This window comes from Nycticebus coucang, chromosome X, assembly GCF_027406575.1.
Source record: "Nycticebus coucang isolate mNycCou1 chromosome X, mNycCou1.pri, whole genome shotgun sequence".
Classification (NCBI taxonomy): Eukaryota; Metazoa; Chordata; class Mammalia; order Primates; family Lorisidae; genus Nycticebus; species Nycticebus coucang.
This window is the reverse complement of record NC_069804.1, coordinates 75,884,813-75,902,691: the sequence shown is the minus strand read 5'-3', so window position 1 is coordinate 75,902,691 and position 17,879 is coordinate 75,884,813. Positions and strand designations below refer to the sequence as shown.

General features: G+C 38.4%; 1 pseudogene across 1 annotated transcript; it reads right to left on the bottom strand.

The window, feature by feature from the left end:
- Positions 1-2,028: 2,028 nt before the first annotated feature.
- LOC128577282 (heat shock cognate 71 kDa protein-like) lies at positions 2,029-4,272 on the bottom strand (annotated as a pseudogene). The gene has a single exon (XR_008377544.1). The product of XR_008377544.1 is annotated as a heat shock cognate 71 kDa protein-like (transcript).
- Between the last annotated feature and the right edge of the window lie 13,607 nt (positions 4,273-17,879).

Genomic DNA, 17,879 nt, shown 5'->3' with positions numbered 1-17,879 from the left:
TAATAATGCAAAGAAAGTAACATTCACATTGTCAGATAAAAGTAGGTCTATTATAGAATGCTTTGACTCTGAGGTTCAGTATAGAGTCATCAGTTAACTTCTTCTTATTTTTTTTTTCCAAAGTCTCAAAACATAGACAACTAATATTTATAAATGAAAGTAAAAGATAATTTCAAAAAATAGATCATGATGAATCTTATAGATAATAGAAACAGAAGAAATACTTCAAAATCATTCTACTTAATCTGGATACACCTGATATTAAAATTGGAGAAAATGTATTATTATAAAGGGGAAATTACAAATATATTTCACTTATAAATGAGGATGCAATGTCCAAAACAACACATTAACAAGTTGAATTAAAAATTAATGTTTAAGTAATGTACTTTGGTCAAAATTAAATTCAATTTCTGTGAGAATTAGTCACTATTTTCTTTTTTTCTTCTTTTCCTTTCCCTCACCCCCTCTCTCTTTCTCTGTCTGGTCTCCCCTTCCCCCATGCCCCACCGTGTCATTAATTGTCATTAATTATCCTCATATCAAAGTTGAATACATAGGATGCATACTTCTCCATTCCTGTGATGCTTCACTAAGAATAATGTGTTCCACCTCCATCCAGGTTAGTACAAATGCTGAAAAATCTCCGTTTTTTTTAATGGCTGAATAATATTCCATGGTATACATATACCACAGTTTACCAATCCATCCCTGGATTGAAGGACATTTAGGCTGTTTCTACATTTTAGCGATTGTAAATTGGGCTGCGATAAACAGCCTAGTACAAGTGTCTTTATAATAAAAGGTTTTTTTTTCCTTCTTGATAGATGCCCAGTAATGAGATTGCAGGATCAAATGGGAGGTCTAGGTTGAGTTCTTTGAGGTTTCTCCATACTTCCTTCCAAAAAGGTTGTATTAGTTTGCAGTCCCACCAGCAGTGTAAAAGTGTTCCTTTCTCTCCACATCTGCACCAGCATCTGCAGTTTAGAGATTTTGTGATATAGGCCATTCTCACTGGGGTTAGATGATATCTCAGAGTGGTTTTAATTTGCATTTCTCTAATAATTAGGCATGATGTGCATTTTTTCATGTGTTTGCTAGCCATTTGTCCGTCGTCTTTAGAGAAGATTCTATTCATCACTCTTCCCCATTGATGTATGGGATTGTTGATTTTTTTCCTGTGGATTAATTGAAGTTCTGTATAGATCCTGGTTATTAAGCTTTTGTCTGATTCAAAATATGCAAATATCCTTTCCCATTGGGTAGGTTGTCTATTTGTTTTGGTTGTTGTCTCCTTGGATGTACAGAAGCTTTTCAGTTTAATTAAATCCCATTTGTTTATTATTGCTGTTGTTGCTATTGCCATGGCAGTCTTCCTCATAAAGTCTTTCCCCAGGCCAATATCTTCCAGTATTTTTCTTATACTTTTTTTGAGAATTTTTATCATTTCATGCCTTAAATTTAAGTCCTTTATCCATCTTGAATCAATTTTTGTGAGTGGAGAAAGGTGCAGGTCCAGTTTCAGTCTTTTACATGTGGATATTCAATTCTCCCAGCACCATTTACTGAATAGGGAGTCTTTCCCCCAGGGGATGCTCTTGTTTGGTTTGTCAAAAATTAGGTGGCTGTAAGTTGTCCATTTCATTTCCTAGTTTTCTATTTGATTCCAATGTCTATGTCTCTATTTTTGTGCCAGTACCATGCTGTCTTGACCACTATGTCCTTGTAATACAGCCTAAAATCTGGTATGGTGATGCCCCCAGCTTTGTTTTTATTACTAAGAATGACCTTAGCTATGCGGGTTTCTTTCTGATTCCACACAAAATGCAGAATCATTTTTTCCAAGACTTGAAAGTAGGATACTGGTATTTCAATAGGAATGGTGTTGAATTGGTAAATTGCTCTGGGAAGTATAGACATTTTAATAATGTTGATTCTTCCCAGTCATGATCATGGTATTTGTTAATGTCCTCTGCTATTTCCTTTCTTAGGGCTTCATAATTTTCTTTTTCTTTTTTCTTTTTTTTTTGACAATTTTAAATACAGCTTTATTTAAGACATTGCATTTTCCACTTACAATACAGTATTTTTAAAGTGCAATGTTATTTCCTTCCCCTGTGCACATGTTCCATATTCAAGTATTGAGAATGCCCAGTAATTCACTATAGCAGCCCAACTTTAAATCTGCCACGTAATTTTCTACAAATTTGGATCCTTCAATATTTTACTGTGTGGAACAATGCTACATCTACCCTTGGGCTGGCTTAATCAACCTCTTCAATGGTGGGGCCAGAGGAAGCACCACCAGAAGGAGGAGCGCCACCACCAGGGAAGCCCCCAGGTATTCCTCCAGGCATGCCCCCTGGCATTCCTCCTGCACTCTGGTACAACTTGGTAATGATGGGGTTGCAGACTTTCTCCAGCTCCTTCTGCTGATGTTCAAATTCTTCCTTCTCTGCAGTCTGGTTCTTATCAAGCCAGTTGATAATTTCATTACACTTGTCAAGAATCTTCTGTTTGTCCTCATCATTGATCTTGCCTTGAAGTTTCTCATCCTCAACAGTTGCTTTCATGTTGAATGCATAGGACTCAAGTGAATTCTTTGAAGAAACCTTGTCACTCTGCTTCTCATCTTCAGCCTTGTATTTCTCAGCTTCCTGGACCATACGTTCAATGTCTTCCTTGCTCAAACGTCCCTTGTCATTAGTGATGGTAATCTTATTTTCTTTTCCTGTACTCTTATCCACAGCAGAGACATCGAGAATGCCATTGGCATCAATATCAAAAGTGACTTCAATCTGAGGAACACCACAGGGAGCAGGAGGTATGCCTGTAAGTTCAAACTTGCCAAGCAAATTGTTATCCTTGGTCATGGCATGCTCTCCATCATAAACCTGGATGAACACACCCAGCTGGTTGTCAGAGTAGGTAGTGAAGGTCTGTGTCTGCTTGGTAGGAATTGTAGTATTGCGCTTAATGAGCACAGTCATAACTCCACCAGCAGTCTCAATACCCAGAGAAAGAGGAGTGACATTCAATAGTAGCAAATCTTGAACATTCTTGGATTTGTCACCAGATAGGATGGCCGCTTGGACAGCTGCACCGTAAGCAACAGCCTCATCGGGGTTGATGCTCTTATTCAGTTCTTTTCCATTGAAGAAGTCTTGGAGAAGCTTTTGAATCTTGGGGATACGTGTAGAACCACCAACCAGGACAATGTCATGAATCTGTGATTTGTCAAGTTTGGCATCTTGAAGGGCTTTCTCTACAGGGTCCAGGGTGCCACAGAACAGATCAGCATTCCATTCTTCAAATCAGGCATGGATAATGGAGGTATAGAAGTAGATTCCTTCATAAAGGGAATCAATCTCAATACTGGTCTGGGTGCTGGAAGATAGGGTACACTTAGCACGTTCTCAAGCAGTACGGAGGCGATGGACAGCTCTTTTATTCTCACTGATGTCCTTCTTATGTTTGCGCTTAAACTCAGCAATAAAATGGTTGACCATTCTGTTGTCAAAGTCTTCACCACCCAAGTGAATATCTCCAGCTGTAGATTTGACCTCAAAGATTCCATCCTCAATAGTGAGGATTGATACATCAAAAGTGCCACCTCCAAGGTCAAAAATTAGCACATTTCTTTCAGCTCCAACCTTTTTGTCTAAGCCATAAGCAATAGCAGCAGCAGTTGGCTCGTTTATAATCCTAAGAACATTGAGACCAGCAATAGTTCCAGCATCTTTGGTAGCCTGACGCTGAGAATCATTGAAGTAAGCTGGTACAGTGACCACAGCATTGGTAACAGTCTTTCCAAGATAGGCTTCTGCAATTTCCTTCATCTTTGTCAGAACCATGGATGACACCTCCTCTGGATAGAAACTTTTTGTCTCTCCTTTGTATTCTACTTGGACCTTGGGCCTGCCTGCATCATTCACCACCACGAAAGGGCAATGTTTCATATCAGACTGGACAACAGCATCATCAAACTTGCGTCCAATCAGACGCTTGGCATCAAAAACTGTGTTTGTGGGGTTCATTGCAACTTGATTTTTTGCAGCATCACCAATCAATCGTTCGGTGTCAGTAAAGGCAACATAACTTTCAGTGGTTCAGTTTCCCTGATCGTTAGCAATTATCTCTACTTTTCCATGCTGGAAAACACCCACACAAGAGTAGGTGGTGCCAAGATCGATACCAACCGCAGGTCCTTTAGACATGGTTGCTTACTTGTTGAGCCGGCATGGATTACTTAGAACACACAGAAGACCCAGGAGCTGCTACCGCGTTCAATGAGAGGTCATAATTTTCTTTATAGAGGTCCTTTACCTCTTTTGTTAGGTATATTCCTAAGTATTTCATTTTCTTTGGGGCTATGGTGAAGGGAGTTCTGTCCTTAATTAACCTCTCATCCTGGCTGTTGTTGGCGTATACAAAAGAAACTGACTTGTGGACACTGATTATATATCTTGAGACATTACTGTATTTTTTGATGACTTCCAAGAGTTTTGTGGTTGAGCCCTTAGGGTTCTCTAAGTATAAGATCATCTCATCAGCAAAAAGGGAGAGTTTGACCTCTGCTCCCATTTGGATGCCCTTTATTTTCTTGTCTTATCTAATTGTATTGGCTAGAATTTCCAGCAATACGTTGAATAGTAATGGTGACAGAGGACAATCTTGTCTTGTTCCAGTTCTAAGAGTAAAAGCTTTCAGTTTTACTCCATTCAGTAAAATATTAGCTGTGGGTTTATCATAGATAGCTTCAATCAGTTTAGGAAATGTGCCACCTATGCCTATACTCCTCAGTGTTCTAATTAGAAAAGGATGCTGGATTTTATCGAACTTTTTCTGCATCTATTTAGAGGATCATATGGTCTTTGTTTTTACTGCTATTAATACGGTGGATAACATTTATGGACTTGTGTATATTAAACCAGCCTTGCATCCCTGGGATGAAACCTACTTCATCATGATGTATGACTTTTTTGATGATAAGCTGCAATCTATTGGCTAAGATTTGGTTGAGAATTTTTGCATCTTTGTTCATTAGTGAAATTGGTCTGAAATTCCCCTTTTTAGTTGGGTCTTTTCTGGGTTTTTGATATCACGGTGATGTTTGCTTCATAGAACGTGTTGGGGAAGACTCGTTCCTCCTCAATTTTTTGAAATAATTTCTGCAGTATAGAAATAAGCTCTTCTTTGAAGGTTTGATAGAATTCTGGTGTGAAGCCATCTGGACCAGGGCATTTTTTTGTTGGAAGATTTTTTATTGTTTCTTTGATCTCAGTGCTTGAAATTGGTCTATTCAGATCTATTTCATCTGGGCTAAGTCTAGGGAGAGGATATGATTCCAAATATTGATTTATTTCCTTCACATTGTCAAATTTCTGGGCATAAAGTTTCTGGTAGTATTCAGAGATAATCTCTTGTATCTCTGTGGAATCAGTTGTAATTTCCCCTGTATCATTACTGATTGAGGTTACTAGAGATTTTACTTTTCTATTTCTAGTTAGTCTGGCCAAATATTTTTCTATTTTATTCATTTTTTCAAAAAACCAACTCCTTGTTTCATTAATTTTCTGAGTGATTCATTTTCAATTTTATTAATCTCTCATTTAATATTGGTTATTTCTTTTCTTGTGCTGGGTTTAGACTTAGATTGTTCTTCTTTGTCTAATTCCATAAGATGGCTTGTGAGTTTGTTGATGCGCTCTCTTTCTGTTTTTCAAATGTAGACTTTTAAAGTGATAAATTTCCCTCTCAGGACTGCTTTTGCTGTATCCCATAGGTTTTGGTAGCTTGTGTCTTCATTGTTGTTATACTGAAGGAAGTTAATTATTTCCTTTTTTATTTTTTCCTGCACACAACTGTCATTCAGCATAAGGTTGTTTAAGTTCCATGCCTTTGTGTGAGGTTGAGCATTTTTGTTGGAGTTGAGTTCCACTTTTAGTGCCTTGTTGTCTGAGAAGATGCAAGGCAGAATTTCAATTCTTTTGATACTGTTGAGGTTTGTTTTGTATCCTAGGATATGATCAATTTTGGATAATGTTCCATGGGATGATGAGAAGAATGTATATTCTTTAGCATTGGGATGGAATGTTCTACATACGTCTATCAAGCACAGTTATTCTAGGGTCTCATTTAAATATTTTGTATCTTTGTTTAATTTCTATTTAGAGGATTTGTCCTGCTCTGAGAGAGGGGTGTTTAAGTCCCCTGTTATTATGGTGTTATAGGGTATCATATTGCTCAGACTAAGAAAGGTCTGTTTCAAGAATCTGGGAGCATTTAAATTGGGTGCATAAATACTTAGAATTGAAATGTCTTCTTGCTGTATTTTTTCCTTGACCAATATGAAGTGACCATCATTGTCTTTTTTGGCTTTAGTTGCTTTAAATTCGCATGTATCTGAAAATAATATTGCAACTCCTGTTTTCTTCTGAATTCCGTTTGCCTGAAAAATTGATTTCCAACTCATAAATCTGAGGGGTTTTTGTTTGTATGTTTGTTTGTTTGTTTGTTTTGCAGTTTTTGGCCAGAGCTGGGCCTGAACCCACCACCTCTGGCATAGGGGGCCAGTGCCCTACTCCTTTGAGCCACAGGTGCCACCCTAAATCTGAGTTTTAATTTGTCTTTTGACATGAGATATATTTCCTGCAGACAGCAAATAGATGGCTTGTGTTGTTTTTTAATCCAATCAGGCAATCTATGTGTCTTCAGTAGGAAATTCAAGCCACTGACATTTACTGAGATAATTGATAAGTGTGGTAGCATTCCATTAATCTTATTTTGTGAAAGTCCATTGCTTAGTTTTGTCTTTTGCATCATTGTGGAAAATAGGTTCTGTCCTTCAATTTCTGAATGTTTACTTTGCTGAAGGTCCATTGTGATGGTCAGTGTGTAGAACAGGTTGAAATATTTCCTGTAAAGCTGGTCTTGTTGTGGCAAATTTCCTCAATGTTTGCATATCATTAAAAGATTTGATTTCTCTTTCAATTTTAAAGCTTAGCTTAGCAGAATATAGAATTGTGGGCTGGAAATTGCTCTGTTTCAGTAGATTAAATATAGATGACCATTGCCTTCTGGCTTGAAAAGTTTCATTAGAGAAGTCTGCAGTTACCCTGATAAATTTGCCCCTGTAGGTCAGTTGGTGCTTACTCCTGGCAGCTTGTAAAATCTTTCCTTTTGTCTTGACTTTGGATAGATTTGTCACAATGTGCCTTGGAGTTGCTCTATTTGAGCTGAGGTGACCAGGGGACCAATATCCCTCTGAAAGGAGTGTGTCAGAATCTTTGGTGATATTTGGGAAATTTTCATTTATAATATTCTCTAGGTAGCTTCCATTTCTCTGGGGCATTCTTCTTCCACTTCTTGGATACCTATAACTTGTATGTTTGAAGGCTTCATAGAGTCCCATAATTCTGTCAGTAAACGTTCTGCTTTCTCTCTCTTCTTTTCTGCCTCTTTAACTATCTGAGTTATCTCAAGAGCTTTATCCTCTACCTCTGAGATTCTTCCTTCTGCATTATCTAATCTGTTGTTGATATTTTCTATTGCATCCTTAAGTTACCTAATTGACTGCTTCAATTCCTTCAGCTCTGCTATATCCTTTCTATATTCTTCGTATCATTCATCTCTTATTTGATTCTGTTTGTGAATTTCCTTTTGGTTATGTTCCACTTTCTCAGCAATTTCCTGCATTGTTTTTTGATTGTTTTCCACTTTCTCAGCAATTTATTTCATTGTGTTTTGATTGTTTTCCACTTTCTCAGAAATTTCCTTCATTGTTTTCATCCTCTGTATTTTAAATTTCCCTTCTGTCATTTCTAACATTTCTTTATAGGAGGAATCCTCTGCTGTAGCTACCTCACAATGCCTAGAAGAGGTTATTCTGGACTGGTGTTTCATGTTGCCAGGATTTTTCTGCTGATTCTTTTTCATGAGTGCTTTCTTGTATCTGTTTCCTTACCCTAATTTTCCTTTCACTTCTTCTTGCTCTTTAAGTTACTGTGCCACTGGCCTAAAGTTTTAATGAGTCCTTTTGGTATGGGACCAGAAGGATGAGAAGAATGAAGAGCAAGAATGGAAAAAATATTTTAAAAAGAAAGAAAAAAGAGAAAGAAGGGATGTGAGTAAAAGGAAATGTTGACAAAAAGAAGAAAGGCACTGAAATAAAGAAACAGGAGTAATATATGGGTATAGTAGGGTACTATGACCCAACATTAAAGACCCCCAACCTCCGGGAGTGCTGGGATGGGTGATTCCCTTAAAGTCAACAGCTCTTTGCCAGCTGGATCAGATACAGTACCCCACCTCCACCAGGTAGAGGGAAAGACAAAAATACTATAAATCAAACTGAAACAAACAAGCAAAAACCCTTAAGGGATAAAATTGGGAGGGGATAAATAATAGGGGCAGAAACACTGGCAAAAATGAAATTCTAATTGTTAAAGGAGGCAAAAAAAATGGAAGATTGTATTTAAACTAAAATAGCAAAAAAAAAAAAAAAGAGAGAGAGAGAAAAATAAAGAAAAATGTCAAGGAAAAATGTTGAAATTAAGAAAAAAAAAACAAGAAACCCAAACCAAAAAAACAGACAGTATATATATCTTAGTGAATATTGTCCGGGCAACAGTAGGTATATGTTAATCACATACCTGAGGTAACCTCTGAGGTATGAGATGTTAATCACAATGTTTATACAGCTGTACAAGATGGAGACAGGAGGCCTCTGCTGATCTTTCAGACCCCGCAGCTTGGGAACCCAAATGTCTGTCTCCTTAGCCCACTCAAAAGACACTCCAAACCATGAACCTGGGCCAAGCAGAAGCTTTCCAAGGAAAGCACTTATCCCTAGGATCTCTCCTGGCCTGGCTGCCTGCTTATCCAGTGCACCAAATCCAGTCTCCCTCTATGCCCCTGAGGGAAAAGGCTGTTAATCTGCCAAACACTTGGATCTCCGCACTTCCCCAGGGTCTCAGTCCCCGCTTTTGGGCAGCACAGTCACTAGATTACTCGCCCAAGGTCTCCCAGCTGATCCCCATGCTGCAACACACAGGGGAAGCTCCTCCACAGTAGCTGTGAGGGAAGCCCACAGCTGCACAATATTAGCTCCTTTCTGGCTCAGCATCTCAGTCTGGGGCCCCAGACAATGCCCAAAGTCATCTGCACACCGGCCCAAGATCTCCCAAGGCAGTTCAATCGAGCACCCAAGTCCAAAAAAACCTAAACAGCCCACAGGTAAGGCTTTTCCTGCTTGCAGTCTTGCTGTTGCTATGGTTACAGCTGCAGGCAGCCTCTGACCCAACAAATGCACCTACCACTTGCCAGTTTTCCACTGCTTCTGTCCTCCTAGTTGGGTCCAGAAGTCTCTCTCTGACTTCCTGTGTCACCAAAGGGAAGCCTCTGGGCAAAACCCACCGGCCAGAGATGCCTGGAGTCTTCTCTCCCCACTCTCACTGTGTCCGGCTGCACAGAAGCTGTTACTTGACCGCCATCTTAGCTGAGAAGCCATTTTTTTTAATTTTTTTATTGTTAAATCATAGCTATATACATTAGTGCAATCACCTGTACCCATTCTAAGATGCACCATAGATGTGGCCCCATTTTTTTTTTAATTTTAACATGAAAATGACAGACAGCATCCTCACAGAATCTTCAATTCGAAAAGCAGGAAATTAGTCTATAATCAAATTAAATTCAGGAAGAGTATTATATTTTGCCAGTACCACTGTGTAGGAGACACCTGAAAAGAATCAGCTTGGTAATAAGGGCTCCTCTATAATTTAACAGGGACTCCTAAAAGTACTGGGAGAGACTGAATTGAATGAGCAGTTAGAAGCCCTAAGAAAAGTAACAAAGAAGATCTCCACTAGGGTAATTAATTGTGTTGTGTTTAGTCTTTTGTATCTATACACCCTTTATCTCCAAAGGATAAAGTCTAGATCAAGTATTGGAACCTTGGTCTCCCTCAAACCAAGGTAGAAGTAAACCTACACAATTATCCAGACCACACCCACAGCAGTGAAGGTGGAAGAGATCCTGGCCTGGATCCATCACAGCAGGCTGAAGAGAGCTGTGGAAACCAAAAAACAGGTCCAGCCAACCCCCACAAGGTAAATTTTAAGGTAGTCAACATGCCCTTTTCCAGCCACATACTGGGAGCTGGCTGGTCAATGCATAGCTGAAGCCTGAGGAAATTCCTCGTGGGACTTGTCTCAATTTGTCTTTGAACTTTGGGAAAGGGGAGAGGGAATGTGATCTGTGTAAACACACTACTAAGATAGAACTCTTTTGCAACTTTAATGAAAGCAAAGGCACCCACAAGGGAATTTATACTCATAATCTGATATAATACTCAATATGTGACACAGAGAAAGATGAAAACCCATATGTATATTAAACCCCACAGAGTTCCCCACCATGATACAAGTAAAGTCGGGGTAGAGGACCTGAGAGGAGTCACAGTCTCTGAAATCTGAATGCTGATCCAGACCAAGGAAATAGGAAAGCCTAACCAGGTGACTCTGAAATACCTTAGAAACATACACTGTTTAAAAACAAAATAAATATTCTTTGTCAAATTAACAAAGCAAAACCATTCTACTGAACTAACCTATTCTGAAGAATGGAAGCCTAGCTTAATGAGGTGTGGAAAAATGTAGTTAGATCTGTTCTTTTCTGCTTATTCATTCTCATCCTAGCTTATGTTCTTGTATCTCTTTCAAACATCTTATTACTAGATTACTAACCTGCTCTCTCCACGGTTACCAACTCAGCTCTTAATGTATGAAACTTCTAGAGAAGTTCCAAATGACAAGAATGAAGGAGCCAAGGAAATTTCACCCCAAAATAGAATTCCTTAGTATAATCTTTATAATATTTTGAATTAAAAGGCCATTCATGATCATAAATCACTGGCCACTCCTCTATAAAACCTGAGTAACCTGATTTAGAATCAGAAGGGGCTAATGACTTCCTTATTGCATACTAATAGACTTGGCCCTAAGGTCATTTGAAGCACAAGACCTGTCTCTCAAGTTAATCTATAAATGAATCTGTTTCCACCCATCTACACACATCCCCCTTGGCAACACTTGCTGCATGTTTCCTTTCCACCCTCACCCCTCTCCCTTCCAAAAGGCATTTTTAAAAGTCTCAGACCATCACTGAGGATTTGGGAAATCATTCTTGTGATTCCCCCTATGTGCATGGTATTCAGAAATAAACCTTTCTCTTATTAATCTACATTAAATTTGAGTTAATCTTTCAGCAAACCAACAAAGGAAAAAGGGCAGATTTAGCCATGATCCCCACAGGGTATCAAAGGAGAGAAAGAAAAAAAAGTAGATCTTTATTTCTTAATGATCCTGAGAAAGTAGCAGGCAGCTGCAGAAGAACTCATCCTCTAACAATAAGAACACATTTTACACTAAGCTAAAATGAAATTGAAAAACAAAAGAAAAGGGGGTGGAGACAAGATGGCTGACTTAAGCCAGCTTTCCACAGAGGCTCCCATCCAGAAAAAGAGTTAAAGGACAGAAATTTAGCAAGTAACCTGGTGGATTTGAGCTACACCAAGAGAGAAGGTTGAAGAATGCACATCAACCCTGCTGAGGCAAGCGGTGACACCAAGGATACAAACAAAAGGTACAAAATCCATCACCAAGCGGACAGGAGTCCCCACCCCCATGAGAATGGCTCAGCATGCCTCACAAAAAAATGAGCAGAGTTAAAAGGTCCTCCCACTACACTCCATGGGAGAGACCCTCTAAAAACTGCACCTACGTCCCCTAGTAGGGTGCCATGGCATTCCCCTGCCAGGCATAAAACTGTATAAAACTATATATATTCTCTACCTGGAACTCTGAGCTCCAAACACTCCATTCCACTCTCACTCTGAGGTCTGGAGGTCTGTCCCCCAGGAGTCCATATTCTTGGGTGATTTCTCGAGGGGTATGGACAGGGCCTGCAGCTGGTCACTGCAGCTTGTCAGTGCTGACTCTGGGGCACGGGAGTGAGGAAAGGATGGTCAGCTGAGAGGGAACCACACTGGAGCTGCGGTGCCCCAAGGCACAGAACAGCAGCCATATTTAAGCAACAATAGGGCACACTCCTGGATATTCTGAAGCCAAACCCCCTGTCTCCCTCGTCAACCAGAGGAGGCCAGGAATCTACTCATTGGCAACCACCACGGAACAGATCTGGGACAGAAACGCAGGCCCCTGAGACTTCAACCCAGAGTAACTGTTTCAGTAGGGTCAAACAGAGACAAGCTGAAAACAAGACAGAACCACTTAGCCCCACCACACCAAACAGGTCCCCAGTTTCTCATACCATAGCACTGTACAGGTCCTCGACAAAGCTCCAGGGGAAAAATCAAATGGTGTAAAACAATCATGGGGCGGAATCAGTGGAAAAACTCTGGTAACATGAATAACCAGAATATATCAACCCCCTTCCCCCCCAAAAAAAGACATGGCAGATGTAACTGAAGATCCCAATCATAAACAGCTGACCAAGATGTCAGAAATTGAATGCAGAATTTGGATTGCAAGCAAGATTAATAAAATGGAGGAAAATTTGGAATTAGAAATTCGAGCAGCAATTCAAAAGTTGGAATTAGGAATGTGGGGAGAAATTCAAAAGTTGTCTCAAGAATTTAATAAATTTAAAGACAAAACCACAAAAGATTTTGACACACTGAAGCAAGAATTTGCAGCCCTCAAAGATCTGAAAAATACAGTAGAATCCCTCAGTAACAGAGTGGAACAAGCAGAAGAAAGGATTTCTGACATTGAAGACAAAGCCTTTGAACACTCCCAAACTCTCGAAGAGGAAGAGAAATGGAGAGCAAAAACTGATCATTCTCTCCGAGAATGGGATAATTTGAAGAAGGCTAATATTCACCTCATTTGAATCCCTGAAAGTGATGAAGTGGCCTCGCTAGGCAAAGAGGCCCTTCTCCATGAAATTATGAAAGACAATTTTCCAGACATACAAAGAGATTCTGAAATTCAGATAGAAGACAGTTTCAGAACCCCAGCACGACTCAATCCCAATAAGACATCCCCCAGGCATATCATAATAAACTTCACCAAAGTTCATGTGAAGGAGAAAATTCTGAAAACAGCCAGACATAAGAAATCCATTACCTACAAAGGGAAGAATATTAGAATGACTGCAGATCTCTCTGCTGAAACTTTTCAAGCCAGAAGAGGGTGGTCATCGACTTTTAATCTCCTAAAGCAAAATAACTTTCAACCCCGGATCTTGTATCCAGCTAAACTGAGTTTCATTTATGATGGAGAAATTAAATACTTTAATGACATTCATATGTTGAAGAAATTTACCATAACCAAACAAGCTCTTCAGGATATCCTCAGATCTATCCTCCATAATGACCAGCCCAATCCTCTACCACAAATGTAAACTCACTCAGATACTTTTGATCAAACTCCAACTTCCACAGTAGTGAACAGATTAAAAATGTCCACTGGACATTCGAAAAACTTGATACCCAAAATTTTACCAGACTTATCAATATTCTGCATTAATGTGAACAGCTTAAACTGTCCTCTAAAGAGGCATAGGTTAGCTGACTGGATACAAAAACTCAGGCCAGATATTTGAAGCATACAAGAGCCTCAGCTTACCTTAAAAGACAAGTATAGACTTAGGGTGAAAGGATGGTCATCCATATTTCAGGCAAATGGTAATCAGAAAAAAGCAGGTGTTGCAATTCTATTTGCAGATACAATAGGCTTTAAACAAACAAAAGTAAGGAAAGATAAGAATGGTCACTTCATATTTGTTAAGGGTAATACTCAATATAATGAGATTTCGATTATTAATATCTATGCGCCCAACCAGAATGCACCACAGTTTATAAGAGAAACTCTAATAGACATGAGCAACTTGATTTCCTCCAGCTCCATAATAGTTGGAGATTTCTACACTCCTTTGGCAGTGTTGGATCGATCCTCCAATAAGAAGCTGAGCAAAGAAATTTTAGATTTAAACTTAACCATTCAACATTTGGACTTAGCAGACATCTACAGAACATGTCATCCCCAAAAAACCTGAATACACATACTTCTCATCAGCCCAAGGAACATACTCCAAAGTCAATCACAACTTAGGTCACAAGTCTAACCTCAGTAAATTTAAAGGAATAGAAATTATTTCTTGCATCTTCTCAGACAACCATGGAATAAAAGTTGAGCTCAGTAACAACAGGAATCTGCATACTCGTACAAAAACATGGAAGTGAAATGACCTTATGCTGAATGATAGCTGGGTCAGAGATGAGATTTAGAAGGAAATTGCCAAATTTTTGGAACAAAACGACAATGAAGACACGAATTATCAGAACCTCTGGGATACCACAAAGGCAGTCCTAAGAGGGAAATTTATAGCACTGCAAGCCTTTCTCAAGAGAACAGAAGGAGTGGAAGTTAACAACTTAATGGGACATCTCAAGCAACTGGAAAAGGAAGAACATTCCAACCCCAAACCCACTAGAAGAAAAGAAATAACCAAAATTAGAGCAGAATTAAATGAAATTGAAAACAAAAGAATTATACAACAGATAAATAAATCAAAAAAGTTGGTTTTTTGAAAAGGTTAATAAAATAGATAAAACTTTGCTTAAACAAACCAGGAAAAAAAGAGTAAAATCTCTAATCTCATCAATCAGAAACGACAAAGACGAAATAACAACAGACTCCTCAGAAATTCAAAAAATCCTTAATGAATATTACAAGAAACTTTATTCTCAGAAATATGAAAATCTAAAGGAAATTGACCAATACTTGGAAGCACGTCACATTCCAACACTTAGCCAGAATCAAGTGGAAATGTTGAACATGCCCATATCAAGTTCTGAAAGAGCATCAACCATAAAAAACCTCCCTAAAAAGAAAAGCCCGGGACCAGATGGCTTCACGTCAGAATTCTACCAAACCTTTAAAGAGGAAGTAGTACCTATATTACTCAACCTGTTCCAAAAGGTAGAAAAAGAAGGAAGACTACCCAACACATTCTATGAAACAAACATGACCCTGATCCCCAAACCAGGAAAAGATCCAACAAGAAAAGAAAATTATAGACAAATATCACTAATGAACATAGATGCAAAAATATTCAACAAGATTCTAACAAACAGAATACAGCAACACATCAAACAAATTATACATCATGACCAAGTCGGTTTTATCCCAGGGTCTCAAGGCTGGTTCAATATATGTAAATCTATAAGTATAATTCAGCACATACACAAATTAAAAAACAAAGACCATATGATTCTCTCAATTGATGCAGAAAAAGCTTTTGATAACATCCAGCATCCCTTCATGAGCAGAACACTTAAGAAAATTGGCATAGAAGGGACATTTCTTAAACTGATAGAGGCCATCTACAGCAAACCCACAGCCAGTATCATATTGAATGGAATTTAATTGAAATCGTTTCCACTCAGATCAGGAACCAGACAAAGCCGCCCATTGTCTCCACTCTTTAACATTGTAATGGAAGTTTTAGCCACCACAATTAGGGAAGAAAAGGCTATCAAGGGTATCCATATAGGGTCAGAAGAGATCAAACTTTCGCTCTTCACTGAAGATATGATTGTATATCTGGAAAACACCAGGGATTCTACTACAAAACTCCTAGAAGTGATCAAGGAATACAGCGGTGTCTCAGGCTACCAAATCAACATTCATAAATCGGTAGCCTTTATGTATACCAACAATAACCAAGCTGAAAAAAGAGTCAAGGACTCTATTCCTCTCACAGTAGTGCCAAATAAGATGAAATATTTGGGAGATTATCTAACAAAGGACGTGAAAGATCTCAATAAAGATAACTATGAAAGTCTAAGAAAAGAAATAGCTGAAAATGTTAACAAATGGAAAAACATGCCATGCTCATGGATGGGAAGAATCAACATTGTTAAAATGTCCATACTACCCAAAGCAATATCCAATTTTAATGTAATCCCTATGAAAGCTCCACAGTCATACTTTATACATCTTGAAAAAATAATACTTTATTTAATATGGAAACAGAAAAAAACTCGAATAGCCAAGACATTACTCAGAAATAAAAACAAAGCAGAAGGAATCATGCTACCAGACCTCAGATTATACTATAAATCGATAGTGATCAAAACAGCATGGTACTGGCACAAAAACAGAGAAGTAGACATCTGAAAAAGAATAGAGAACCAAGAGATGAATTCAGCTACTTACCGTTATTTGATCTTTGACAAGCCAATTTAAAACATTCAGTGGGGAAAAGATTCCCTATTTAACAAATGGTGCTGGATGAACTGGCTGGCAACTTGTAGAAGACTGAAACTGGACCCACACCTTTCACCATTAGCTAAGGTAGACTCTCCTTGGATTAAAGATTTAAACTTAAGACATGAAACTATGAAAATACTAGAGGAGAGTGCAGGGAAAAGCCTTGAAGAAATCGGTCTGGGCGAGTATTTTATGAGGAGGACCACACGGGCAATTAAAGCAGCTTTAAAAATACACTACTGGGACCTGATCAAACTAAAAAGCTTCTGCACAGCCAAGAACACAGTAAGTAAAGCAAGCAAACAGCCCTCAGAATGGGAGAAGACATTTGCAGGTTATATCTCTGACAAAGGTTTAACAACCAGAATTCACAAGGAACTCAAATGTATAAGCAAGTAAAGAACAAGTGATCCCATCGCAGGCTGGGCAAGGGACTTGAAGAGAAACTTCTCTGAAGAAGACAGGTGCATGGCCTACAGACATATGAAAAAATGCTCATCATCTTTAATCATCAGAAAAATGCAAATCAAAACTACTTTGAGATATCATCTAACTCCAGTAAGATTAGCCTATATCACAAAATGCCAAGAGCAGAGATGTTGGCGTTGATGTGGAGAAAAGGGAACACTTCTACACTGCTGGTGGGAATACAAATTAATACATTCCTTTTGGATAGATGTTTGTAGAACACTTAGAGATCTAAAAATAGATCTGCCTTTCAATCCTATAATTCCTCTACTAGGCATATACCCAGAAGACTAAAAATCATATCATAACAAAGATATTTGTACCAGAATGTTTATTTCAGCCCAATTCATAATTGCTAAGTCCTGGAAAAAGCTCAAGTGCCCATCAATCTACGAATGGATTAATAAATTGTGGTATATGTACACCATGGAACACTATGCAGCCTTAAAGAAAGATGGAGACTTTACCTCTTTCATGTTTACATGGATGGAGCTGGAACATATTCTTCTTAGTAAAGTATCTCATGAATGGAAGAAAAAGTATCCAATGTACTTAGCCCTACTATGAAACTAATTTATGGCTTTCACATGAAAGTTATAACCCAGTTATAACCTAGGAATAGGGGGAAGGGGGAGTGGGGTGGAGGGAGGGTGATTTTTGGGATTACACCTGCAGTGCGTCTTACAAGTGTATATGTGAAACTTAGTAAATGTAGAATGTAATTGTCTTAACACAATAACTAAGAAAATGCCAGGAAGGCTATGTTAACCAGTGTGATGAAAATGTGTCAAACGGTCTATAAAGCCAGTGTATGGTGCCCCAAGATCGCATTAATATACACAGCTATGATTTGATAAAAAAAAAAAAAAAGTCTCTGTAACTAATAACAATACCCTGGTTTCTAACATCTGTAGCCATAATTATGTAACTGATATTAAACTAAAAAAAAAAAAAGATAGGTAGATAGATAGATAGATAGACAGATAGATAGATAGATAGATAGATAGATAGATAGATAGATAGATAGATAGATATGTGGATATAGATATAGATATACAGATATATAACAATAAAAGTTTTGAAAAAACTGTTCCTGGGAACTCAGCATTT